The sequence below is a fragment of the Thunnus albacares genome, chromosome 1 (genome assembly GCF_914725855.1).
Source record: "Thunnus albacares chromosome 1, fThuAlb1.1, whole genome shotgun sequence".
NCBI lineage: Eukaryota > Metazoa > Chordata > Actinopteri > Scombriformes > Scombridae > Thunnus > Thunnus albacares.
Window position 1 is genome coordinate 39,394,010 of NC_058106.1, and position 12,517 is coordinate 39,406,526.

The following is a 12,517-nucleotide window of genomic DNA, read 5'->3' on the forward strand; positions in this document are numbered from 1 at the left end:
AACACACTGAAATACTCACACATACAGAGACAGACAGACTCACACACAAACACGTGTGTGAGTCTCACTGTCTCTGTATGTGTGAGTGTGTTAGTGTGTGTGTATTTCAGTGTGTGTGTCTGTCTCTATGTGAGTGTGTGTGTGTCTCTATGTGAGTGTGTGTGTGTGTGTGTGTCTGTCTCTGTGTGTGTGTGTGTGTGTGTGTGTGTATTTCAGTGTGTGTGTGATGATTTCAGGGCTGAACTGTATCAATATATATTTCAGCTGCTTGTTGTTTTTTCACCAACAGTCCAAAACTCAATAAAATCACATTTAGAAGCAGAAAATATTCATGTATTAATAAAATAATCACTGATTGTTTGTGGATCAATAATCAAACCCTGCTGCAGTGATGATGATGATGATGATGATGATGAGTAAAGATTCTCTCCAGACATGTTTATAGATGTATATAAAATACTTTGAATAATAATGTCTGATAGTTTTTCCACAAAAAAGTTAAATAATCTTATTAAAATCCTAAAGTAACGTCTCCTCTTCCTCCCTCATTAACAACTCTAGTTTATTAATATGCAAATATATTTACTGCTTCACTGTAACGTCCATCATCAGTGTTTGTGACTGTGACATCACACCTGTGTCAGTTACACACTGGATCACGATTGGCTCCAGACTAGTTGTGATGTCATAAATCCTGCAGGTGCGTTCAGGTGGTGATTTAAACTTTCCTCCTTCACTGCACAGAGACGAACAAACATCCGACTTCATCTGAAGGAACCGCAAGAAGGAAATATTAAACAAACAAATAAATAAACATCATTGTTTATATATGAAGAGCTGCAGCAACTATTTTGATTATTAATGATTTCAGTCAGTTTTAAAGAAATAATTCAGATGTTTCAGCTTCTTAAATGTGATTTGCTGTTTTTTTTATATGACAGTAGGTCGTAGAGCCACAATGATTCAATTAACTATTGAACTAATCAATTATTTAGATAAACAGACTGAACTCTGAACTAGTTTTCACCTTAAAACCAAAGACTGAACTTTTAAAGCAGCGAGGAGCAGCTGAACGTCCCCACGCTGCTCGATTTATGTCTTTTTCCTGTCGTTGTGAGGACATCTGGGATGCAGACACACTCCCTGGTTTCCTGTGTGTGTGTGTGTGTGTGTGTGTGTGTGTGTGTGCGCGCGTGTGTGTGTGTGTGTGTGTGCAGTGTTGTGGCTGAATCACTGCAGTGATGATGACTGTAACATCAGTGTGTTTTGGTTGAGGAGGCGGGCGGCCTGCAGGGTGTGTCTGCAGCGACTGACCGCTCCAGCACAACGTTTTCTATAAATAAACTCAGTTTCGTCTGCAGCGTTTTTTTTCTTCTTCTATCACCGATGAGAAGCAGCAGCCACATCACTGAGGAAGTCATCATCACATACTTCACTGACGTGGAAGTCGTCTGGTTGTTGAAACCGTAACAACATGAAAAACTTAAACAATTATAAATAAAGATTTAAAATACTGATGTCTTCAACAGTTTAAAACTCCATGATATTCAGTTACTGTTATATATGATGAGAAGCAGAAAAATGTGACGATGATTTTAAATGTAGTAAAGCTAAAACTTGCAAAACAGCATTTTTTTTCTTTTAAAAATGGCTCAAAGTGATTAATCATCATCAAAATAGTTGCCAATTAATTTTCTGTCTCCATTAATCAAAAAATTGTTGCTGTTTTTTAGAGGAAATGTACAAATTTCTGTTGTAAAACATCAAAACAAACTAATGTGCAGCCAGCAGGGATGATATTAGCAGCCAGAAGCAGACGCACTGCTAGCAGCTAGCGGCTAACGACAAGTAAAACAGCGGCTAAGCTAGCAGGCTACGACGCTGCAGAGACTCAGCGGACGACCTGCGTGACAGCTGATGCCAGTGTCAGTAGGATAGTTTTTGATAGCCTTGTTAGCTTGTGTGCTAACTACTGTAGAAAGAAGTAAACATCATAGACTGTAAATAAGTAAATAAATAAATAATGGACGTTGCAGCCGTGACGTCACCCGCTGGTTTGTGGACTCCTGTTTCAAAGCCTCCAGTTTGTCATTTACATCGTCGCCATCTTGGATTTTTGGAGCCAGAAGTGACCCTAACGCTAGCTGGTAGCTGCTAGCTTAGTTAGCACGGTGCATTTACAGTCTGTGGTTAACTGTGATAATGCTAATGCTAATTTTGGCTAGTGAAAAATAAGATTAAAATCATTTAAATTTAATGTACTCAATGGAAACAAAATGAACATCCGACTCCTTTAGAGGATCAAACGCTGAACAAAACTTTTTTATTCAACCAGAATGTTACAATTAACTTTGAACTGAAAACACTGTGAAATAGCAGCAGCTACGCCTGTACTCTGTGAATGTAGGGTTACGCCATGGTTACATTACATAATCAACGTTGTCGCCATGGTAACGACCTGTCAATCAACAACGTTGCCGTGCCTTAAAGCCTACCCTGCTTTATCATTTATTTTACTATAAATGGGACCATAAATGGATCATAAACTCATCAGGAAAGTGTCTACAGGGCTAATAAATCCAGTGAGCAGTAGGATCATTTTAATAGAATCAGACTTCTTCATGGAGCCGGTGGAGTCGCCCCCTGCTGGCCGTTAGAGAGAACGCAGGTTGAAGTCACTTCCTCGTTGGTTTCACTCCTCAGACACTGAGCTGCCTGCTTGGTAAACAGTGAAGATTAACTGTACGTATCATCTTTTTGTTTTGAAGAGATTTTAGAGTTCAAACAATATATAAAATAATGAAGGAAAAGAAAAATTTGTCTTTTTTTTTCTTTTTGAAAATCTATTTTTTTGTCATTGTAAACTGCATATATGGAAATTTGACAGGTGTAACGACAGTAACGAATGTGGGAGGGGCTTAGTGAAATGGGAGGAGTTATCTCAGATGGCGATAATTCCAGCATGGACGTCTAAACAGAGCTGGATACGCTGGCGCCGCCACTCAGCCTCGCTGCCAGTGTTTTCCCTAGTGGTCACTCGCGGTATTGCACTGAAGAAATCTTTATATTGTAAAACTTTCCTCGAGCCTAGAAAAGCAATTTTTAAAACCTGTGACATCATCACAATGTGACGTCTACGACGGGCCGAGCGGGAACTTGTGGGGCGGGGTCAGTGCTCCGGTTGCCTCCTTTAATTAATCCCCTTTTTAATTTCTCTCATTGACCAACATAAAACTGTCCTGTTGAATCATCAGAACAAAAGATGAAGATAGAAAATAAAAAGTATTCGGTTCTTCTATAAACTTAGTTAAACTACAACTCCCAAAGTGCTTTTCAGCAAGAAACGTCCAATCACAGTGCTTAAAATGACGTGCTAGTTGAATGCACTGTGTGTGTGTGTGTGTAGTTATGTTTAATGTTCTGTGTTGGTCAGATTTAGTTATTTTCAGAAAGTCTCGGTTTTAGACTGGTACAGGACTTTCTAACTTCCCGCCTCTCTCTCTCTCTCTCTGTGTTTTGTCCGAGCTGAGATTCCTGCAGTAGTTTGAGCTTTACATGGTAAAAGGACACTCTGTCTCTGGAACAAACACATACCAGCAGCAGTCAGTCAGCCTGAGAAACGGCTTCATTCATTGAGCTGCAGCCACTCAGAGGCCATTAAAGATTAACTGAGTGTTTGCTGAGAGCTGGAGAGTTCAGGGTCGGCTCCATTATGTTACTGCAGCACCGTGTCAGAGCTGCTGATAGATTAGATAATGTTTTCTTCTTAATAACGAGTCACTGTTTCTTCTTTTTTTTTTATCACAAGAAAACAGTCCAACATTCATTTGCTTGTGTTCAGTTTTGTTTACGTTGCAGATGTCAGTCAGGAGTTCACATGTTGTGTAAATCTGATGAGACAGGAATGCAGCAGCGTGAGGTTTAGTCTTATGTGAGGAAATGTGATTTTACTGCTTCGTAATCAGATTCAAGCCTTCAGAGTTCCTGCAGGACGGAGCGAAGCGAGGACGAAGAGGAAGAGCTGTGAAGTTGTGGGAAAAGCTGCAGATTGAGGAGGTGAAAGTGAAACAGATGTCAGAGATATCAGAGAGGTCGACTGAACGGAAAGAGGCTCCTGTTTTTGTTGATGAGGGTTTTTGTTTTGTTTTAAAACCACAAAATGACAAACAAGTTGAGGCTTTGCTGCAAACATTTGACCACATGATGTAGAGACGTTTACTGTGTTTATCTGTCAATTAGCAGCATCGTTCACATCTGTTCGTGCTTGTGTGCACAGTTGGAGATGTGCTGGTATCATTATTGTAGGTAAAACTATATATTATGATAATCATTGAGTCCTGAAATCCTTCTATTAGTCCTAAAATCTATCTGTTGACTTCCCATCATAACAATCAAAACAGTTAAAACTCTGAAACAAAAGCAGGTTGTTCAAAGTTTAAGACAGTTGACTGGAAATCACTTTCACATCTCTAGACCTGTAGTCTGCTGGTCGATATGCTCTCGCCCGACTAAATTCTCATTGGTTGAATAATCTCCGTGTTATTTTCATAAGGAGTAAAGTGCTACATCAACAGCTTTCCAGGATTAATCCATTATTTCCTGCGGCAGGAGGGACAGACTAACAAATTACCTGTGAAAACAACGGGGGTGTATTCAAAACACCCCATCTGCTGTCGTTGCCTGGGAAACCACTAGTCGCGCGGCTCCATTAAGGAGTATGTTTGCGTAGCGAGCGGGAAAGAGGAAGACGTTAGTAGTAAGTTGTTGGTCTGGCAGTAAATGTACAGCACAGACTACAGTGTGTCAGTTAATAAATGCTAAAAAGTCACGTCTGTTGTTTCCCCAAATGCTGGAAAAGTGAAGGAGGTTAGCTCCAAAGTTAGCAACAAAAACAGTCCGTTACATCCCACCACCACGACTAATCGATTAGTTGAAGATTATGTACGATTTTAGTCGACCAAGATTTTCTTTCTTCTTTCCTACACATTTCATATGAAATTGATGGATTGATTCCTGGTTTTATTAAGTGTTGTCTGCTGAGTTTTAACAGTTCAACTCATTTTTAAAAGGCAGAGAAACTCCACAGCGCTCCTAGTGGTCAAAAACTCCACAGGGTACATTTTTTAAATACAAATATGTTATCTGACTGATTATTTAGATTATATCCCGACCGATACAGGACTTTTGAGACAGATATTAATATTTGAGAGTTTAAATCTGACACATCAGCCAAAATACATTTTCTTTACACAGATAATGACATAAATAAACTTTAATTAATAAGCTTCTCTTAGATTTGAGGTGATATTCAGTATTTTTTTTTTCATCCATGTGCAGTCGACCCTGAACAACATAAAACTGTTAAATCTTCACCTTCTTTTCAAAACAAAACTACATCACAGTCGACATCCGTCTCTGAGCGAGACGGTTAAAAACAGCGGTGCATCGTCAGCGTATATAGACGTTTAAAACGAGTTAGACGACAGGAAGTCCGTCCTGTGATGAGCAGCGACGCGGCTGGTTGAAGGGTCAAAATACTCCGTCAGACGAGCCTGACGATCTGATATTTACACCCACGTCACGCTGTGATTGGTCAGCAGGGTTTAACTCATAACAACTGAGATGTTAATGTTTTCCAGGAGAGACAGTCTGAAGATTCGCACCGTTATTGAAACGATATCCGATATTTTAACTTATTTTTATTAATGTTTATCAAGTTTTATTTTTCCATCTTTATGTTACATTAATGTTTTTTATTTGCTTTTATGTTTTACATCTTTTTCATGTGAAGCACTTGGTGTGTGTAATTTATTTTATTGTGAAGAATTTTGAGCTGCATCTGTGTATGAAAGGTGCCGTAAAGTTGTTTATTATTATTATTATTATTGTTATTATTATTATTATTATTATTATTTGCAGGTCAGCTTTTCACTCCACCTTCCAAGTGAAGTTCTTGTGAGGTAAACTAACAAGACATAAATAGAACAGCAGCTTATTAAAGTAAAAACTGCAGTGAATTAATATTTAGTTTCATTAAACTCTGAACATGTTTGAACATTTCAACCAGAGCTGAAAATATCAATTAATCAGACAGAAAATTAATTGATTTAATCTATTGGTTTATCATAGTTGGTTATCAGCTGCAAATAATGAGTATCTGTTGATTCTTTCATTAATTAATTGATCATTTTGACCATAAAATGTCAGTAAAAGGTGAAATATGTTGATCAGTGTATCAAGATGACGACGTCCTCAAATAAAGATCTTCAGTTTACTGTCAGAAACCAGGAAATATTCACATTTAACAAGCTGCAATCAGAGAATTTGGCATCTTTTCTTAGAAAACAATTTATCGATTATCCAAATAGTTGCTGATTAATTTTCTGTTGATCGACTAATCGTTGCAGCTCTAATGGCAAACTGAATGATTTTAGGGGGGTTTTTGATGTTTGTTCGGACACAACAAGACACTATTTTCACTATTTTCTGATACTTAAAGAGACAAAATGATTAATCCAGAAGAAAAGTTGCAGCTTTCACATCACCGTAGCAACACAGCGGCGTATTGATCGTGTCCGTCTGTGTTTCTGAGGTTTATATTGTGTTCATGTGTCTTCTGAAACTCGATTGACTCGTCAGACATGAAACCTCAACTGTCAAACAGCTGAGTGTGTGTGTGTGTGTGTGTGTGTGTGTGTGTGTGTGTGTGTGTTGATTTTAATGTCTTTTAAACATGATGCTCAGTTTCACACACGGACCCTGAACTCAGCAGACAGTAAAATGTCTCTGTGATGATGAAGAGCTGCAGTATATTTGATGTTATGATGCGTTTTTGTGTCTGTGTTGGTATGTGTGAGTCACTGTGACGCAGGACGTTTCTGTTTGTGTGTGTGTGTGTGTGTGTGTGTGTGTGTGTGTGTGTGTGTGTGTGTGTGTGTGTGTTGTTGTTTTTAACGTCTTTTAAACATGATGCTCAGTTTCACACACGGACCCTGAACTCAGCAGACAGTAAAATGTCTCTGTGATGATGAAGAGCTGCAGTATATTTGATGTTATGATGCGTTTTTGTGTCTGTGTTGGTATGTGTGAGTCACTGTGACGCAGGACGTTTCTGTTTGTGTGTGTGTGTGTGTGTGTGTGTGTGTGTGTGTGTGTGTGTGTGTGTGTGTGTGTGTGTGAGAGAGAGACTCAGCTGGGACTCTGTTATGTAACATCTGTGAGTGATTGAAACCAGACGCTGCAGACTGTCAGACTGTTTCAGCTGCGTCCAGCAGGTAGAGCTGTTGAGTCAGATCTCCCATGATGCTGTGGGGCGTCTGGCTGGATGCTGCCCTGCTCTGTGTGTGTGTGTGTGTGTGTGTGTGTGTGTGTGTGTGTTTGACGCTTGGTTAAACTCAATAAAACAACCTGACGAGCTTCGTTCAGCTCCACTGATCAAATATAACTCACCTGATTTTTAAATATGAACTTTGATTAAAGCTGCACTGATCATTTGTTATCGTGTGTGTGTGATTATTCCAGTAATTTAGTCCCTAAAATATCACAAATGATGCCAAATATTTCCAGAGCTCTCAGCTTGTTCCTCCCTGGCAGGAACAAAGTGTTCGGGGGGGAAACACTGGAACACTTTGGCACAAGAACAGACGCAGAATTTAAACACAAATAAAACATCTTTAAAATAGCAGAACGGTCCTTTAAAGTCACAACCAATCAGACGGCGTTTACACTGGAGTGTATTTTAGGAGATGCAGAGTAGAAGCGGATCATTTATATTAGATTGATAATGATGCAACTCACTCACATGTACACAGAGAGGAGAGAGTGTGTTTACATACCAGACTGTGTTTCACTTTATGAGAGAGACAGATTGATGTTTCATGATGGCTGATAAACTATGAAGAGACTCACTGCTGTGTTTGTGTTTGTGGTGTCTTTGTTTACACCTGGTTGCTATGGGAACACAGATATGAGAAATAGGTTGTAGTGTCCAATAATAGAAATCTAACTTTTTTGTTTTAACTTTTTGCATTTTTTTAGTTTTTAAATGTTGTTTTCCTGCTTCTGGAAGAGCAGCTGGGAGTTCTGGTGGACTCTGGTCCAGATCCAGACCGCAGCCAGACCCGGACCGCTGCTGAGTGACACGTCGTCGTCGTCACGTCACCGCCTGCTGGTCGCCCGTTAACGAGGTCGTTGTCGGATGTCGGATGAGCTCGAACGAAACGAGCCCGATATGAAAAACTAAGGTCGTCTCCTGGTGTTCAGGATGTGATGATGTCATCAAGTCTCTGAGTTCTGCAGGTTTTGTAGTGAAACGTGATGATGTAACGCAGCCTGACTGGACCTGTGATGTCATGGAAACGTATTAATCGGACCTCTGAGACTCGTATTCGCTGCTCAGTTAAAGAGAAGTTTCCATGATAAATAAATCTAGTGTGTGACTGTCAGACTGCAGCTGTTCTCCTCTTCTGTCTTCCTTCTTTTAAGAACAGCAGCATCATCATCATCACTTCACGTTCATGTTCAGATGATCTCTCCTCTCGTTAACACCGTTAATTAAAACACAGTAAATCTCAGCTGAGTGCGTCAGACTGTAACAAGTTTCCACTGAATCCTCAGATGTGTTGAGAGGTTTTTTTACAGCTTCTGTGTGCAGCTGGAGCTCATCAGACTTTCCTTTTTTATTGAGCTGCTCTCAGACGGTTGAGTTTAGTCTTTGTGCAGCGAGACTCAAACGTCTTCGTCCTGCTCGAGAGGATTTACTCAAAATATTCAAGAGTTTGTTTGAAGACGTCACATGAAGTTCAGAGACTGCTGCTGTCGATCAAACATCCTGAACAGTAGAAGATAAATATATACATGTGTCCTTTAAGTTACAGAGTTTAGGGAGGAAAACAGCAACACAGGAAGAAGAGGAGGAGTCGAAGGCCTCCCTCCTCCTCCTCCTCCTCCTCCTCCTCCTCCTCCTCGCTGAGTTGTTTCCTTCACTGTCAGCTTTTTTTCTTCTCTCCCTCCTTCATTTTCTGTCTCTTTTTTTCCTTTTTTTCAGATGACTGATATCACGTCACAACCATGTTACACAGGCCTTCATCACTCTGTGTGTGTGTGTGTGTGTGTGTGTGTGTGTGTGTGTGTGTGTGTGTGTGTGTGTGTGCTGGTCACTGTAATTTCCTCCTAAAATAGCTCATAAAATGGGTGTGTGCAGTGCATTTTGGGAGTCTGTAAACCACCAAATCCAAACATCTCTCTCTCTCTCTCTCTCTCTCTCTCTCTCTCTCTCTCTCTCTCTCTCTCTCTCTCTCTCTCTCTCTCTCTCTCTCTCTCTCTCTCTCTCTCTCTCTCTCTCTCTCTCTCTCTCTCTCTCTCTCTCTCTCTCTCTCTCTCTCTCTCTCTCTCTCTCTCTCTCTCTCTCTCTCTCAATTACATGTTATTACGTTTTTACGCAGGAAAACAAACCTGATCATCACAAGATAACAAATAACTTGAACATGTTCAGATGTCTGAACAGCTTTTCTAGTGTTTTATGTTTGTTTATATTTATCATGTTTATTTGTACAAGCAGCTGGAAACAAACAAACAGTCATAATAATGTTGACATACATCTGACTGTATGTGTGAGTATACATTAGCATTTGTCTATAGCATCATTTATATTCTGGGATGATGATGATGATGATGATGATTTTCAGTTGGGGTTATTATGGGATGCTTTGTGATCTTATCGTAATGTTCCAGATGATGAGCATCGTCTTGGACGCCTCATGACGTCACCGACAGAAAGACTAGCGCGTCGTACCTTCTCCCGCCGCGTACGACCACGGGTTCCGTGACGTCGACCAATAGGAGCGCAGCTGAACTGTAAACATGCTGAAGCTGTTTGTGCATTGTTTGTTCATGTTCTTGTTCTGGAAGCGCCTGGCACCTCCTTCTGATGACATCACGCAGGTGGTGGAAAACAGCGAGCTGTGATTGGTCGGGTACCAACATGTATTCTGTCACGTCTCTCGACCGTCAGAGTTTATGACTCTCTCTAATCTGACATTTTATTTGAGGTCTTATCTGAACCAGGAACAGAAGGAATCCCATAATAATAGCAGAGAGAGTCAGTTTCATAAATCTGTGTGAAGGCTCGCAGGACGAAGCGCAGCCTGGATCTGACTTATTAAAAGCTCCTTGAATGAAGAGAGAGAGGACGTTTGTTTGCGCTAATCGGCTTTAATCTGGAGGGTCTGAGCTCCTTATAGTCACTAACACACCTGATACCACCTTCATCACAGCAGGACAGCTGACCTTCAGCTCACCTCCTGCTTTTTATTGTTGCATGAAGCAGCTGAGATTAAAACCTCCTCACAAACAGATCACATCTGATAACCGGACGCTGCCCATGTTTACCTTCTCTCTTCTATCTTATCGTTTACTGTTTGATGGAGTTGGCAGCTCGCCGTCCAAATCGCAGAAACAAAAGACTTTGTTTGTTTTAAGGTGGACTGACTGTAACTGGGTGTGGACCTTAAGTCCTGTCTGAGGAAACCTGGAAGGAAAACAAGTTTCAAGCACTGAGATTTAAACAGACAGGAGCTCCACATACTTTACATTTCAACTAACGATTATTGTCTTTACTGATTGATCGTTTAGTCTATAAACTATAAAAAAAACTCAAATGTCCATCATAGTCCAAGGTGATGTCATCAAATGTCCAAAACCTCAAAAAATACAAATTACAGAGACTAATTCCCACGTTGGAACCAGCAAATATTTTGCATTTTTGCTTGAAAACGTACTTAAACATCATTTTTCATAAGAGAAGAAGTCCAAATTCTCTGATTCAGCTTCTTCAATGTGAATATTTTCTGGTTTCTTTAGTCTCTCTGATAATAAACGTTTGAGGACGTCGTCTTTAGGAAACATTGATCCATATTTTTCATTATTTTCTGACATTTTTTGATATGAACACAATCATTAGTCAGACTGATTATCCTTCTGTTGACTACTGGTTGCAGCTCTATGACAGTTTGTCCTGCAGCTCCTCACTGCAGTCGGGTTCCAACATCTGCTGGAAGGACTGAAACCAGCAGCAGTAGATGAATGAACATGTGGTGTTTACAGCATCACATATGTTCAGCTGTCTGCGTTACCATGTGTGGAAGTTTAGAGAAGCTTATTGGATGCTGCTGTAAAAGTAGCAAAACACGTGTTAATCATAGACTGTATAAAAACATGGACGTAGTTACCGTGACGTCACCCGTTGGTTTCTGAAGAGCGGTTTTGAAGCTCAAAGCGAGCCGCTCCGGCCGTCGCCATCTTGGCAGTTCATGTCACTGCCTAACTCCCAGCCAATCAAAAATGGGCAAAGAGGCGGGCCGAACGGCTGAAACAAGCCACCTAGCGGCTGGCGGACCTGTCACTCAAAGCAGCCATGTCCTTCATTATGCAGAACTTTACGGCTTAATAAAATTTAAACGGGTGAGTTATAAAAACATTCACCCCCCGTCCAGTTGTCATGAAAGAGGATATTATCTACAGAGACCAAAACCGTTGTTTGTACCAGACTGTAAACATGTTTATTTCTGCTGTAAAGTCATTTTAACATGGAGGTCTATGGGGATTGACTCACCTGTGGAGCCTCTAGTGGTCATTTAAGGAACTGCAGTGTTTGGCTTCATCTTACAGCTCCAGAGGTTACCGCTTCGTTTGAACTTGAAGCTTTGAGGTGAAAATCAAAGTAAGGAAGCCTGGAGGATCAGCTAAAAGCTCCTAGATGATTTCTAGAAGGTCTTCGGCAGGTAGAAATGAACTGTGAGCCGCAGCATCACTATCAAACATTTTTGATTGTCTTCTTCTAGTAAGGAGTAACTAATGCATGTTGAGCGTTGCATTGTGGGACAATAAAATCCCTAAAACTCATTAAAGAACTCTCAGAACCTCCTTTAAGCTCCTGTTACTCCTCACAAACCCTCGAACCTGCTCAGGTATGTTTGGTTTCTCCTCACTGTCATCACCAGTGTAACGTGTGAGAGATCATGTGACCGCTGCTCTCTGTATTGATCCTGGACTTTCTCAGCAGAAAGGAGGCGAGTGTTTCCTGCTGGGGCTCCGCCTCCTCATTAGGACCCTGAAAGGGGTCGGCGGACTGGAAACGGTCCTCCTTTGTTCCTTCAGAAAGCTCCGAGTGTTTACAGTGTTACATACATACAGCGAAGCAGCCGCGGCCAATCACATCCATGCATCACGATTCAGAGGCTGTGATTCAGGCTGGCAGCTCCCAGGATCCTCGGCTCCGTCGGGGTTACGGGACGAGGAGGTCGAGGTTTCCAGGTCACAAAGTAACGAGGTCGCGACCGAACAGAGTCTTTAATCAAAGCTGAAACCTGAAACTTCAGTTAATTTATGTCCTCGCGTCCTTCAGTGTGGACGGACTCGTCAGCCGACCTCATCCATACGTTTCATCTGTTGCATTTCCTGTTTTAACTCTTAACTTATTGTCACTATAGATTAATTGATCATTTTGTCTATAAAATAT

The 12,517-nt window shown here is 40.8% G+C and overlaps 2 protein-coding genes across 2 annotated transcripts in view; one reads left to right on the plus strand and one right to left on the minus strand.

Moving 5' to 3' along the window:
* The window catches only part of LOC122986896 (NLR family CARD domain-containing protein 3-like), a 1,497,050-nt gene that overhangs the window by 723,605 nt on the left and 760,928 nt on the right, over positions 1 to 12,517 (minus strand). The gene's annotated exons all lie outside the window — the stretch shown is intronic.
* The window catches only part of kifc3 (kinesin family member C3), a 58,250-nt gene that overhangs the window by 1,017 nt on the left and 44,716 nt on the right, over positions 1 to 12,517 (plus strand). The window lies entirely within an intron of this gene.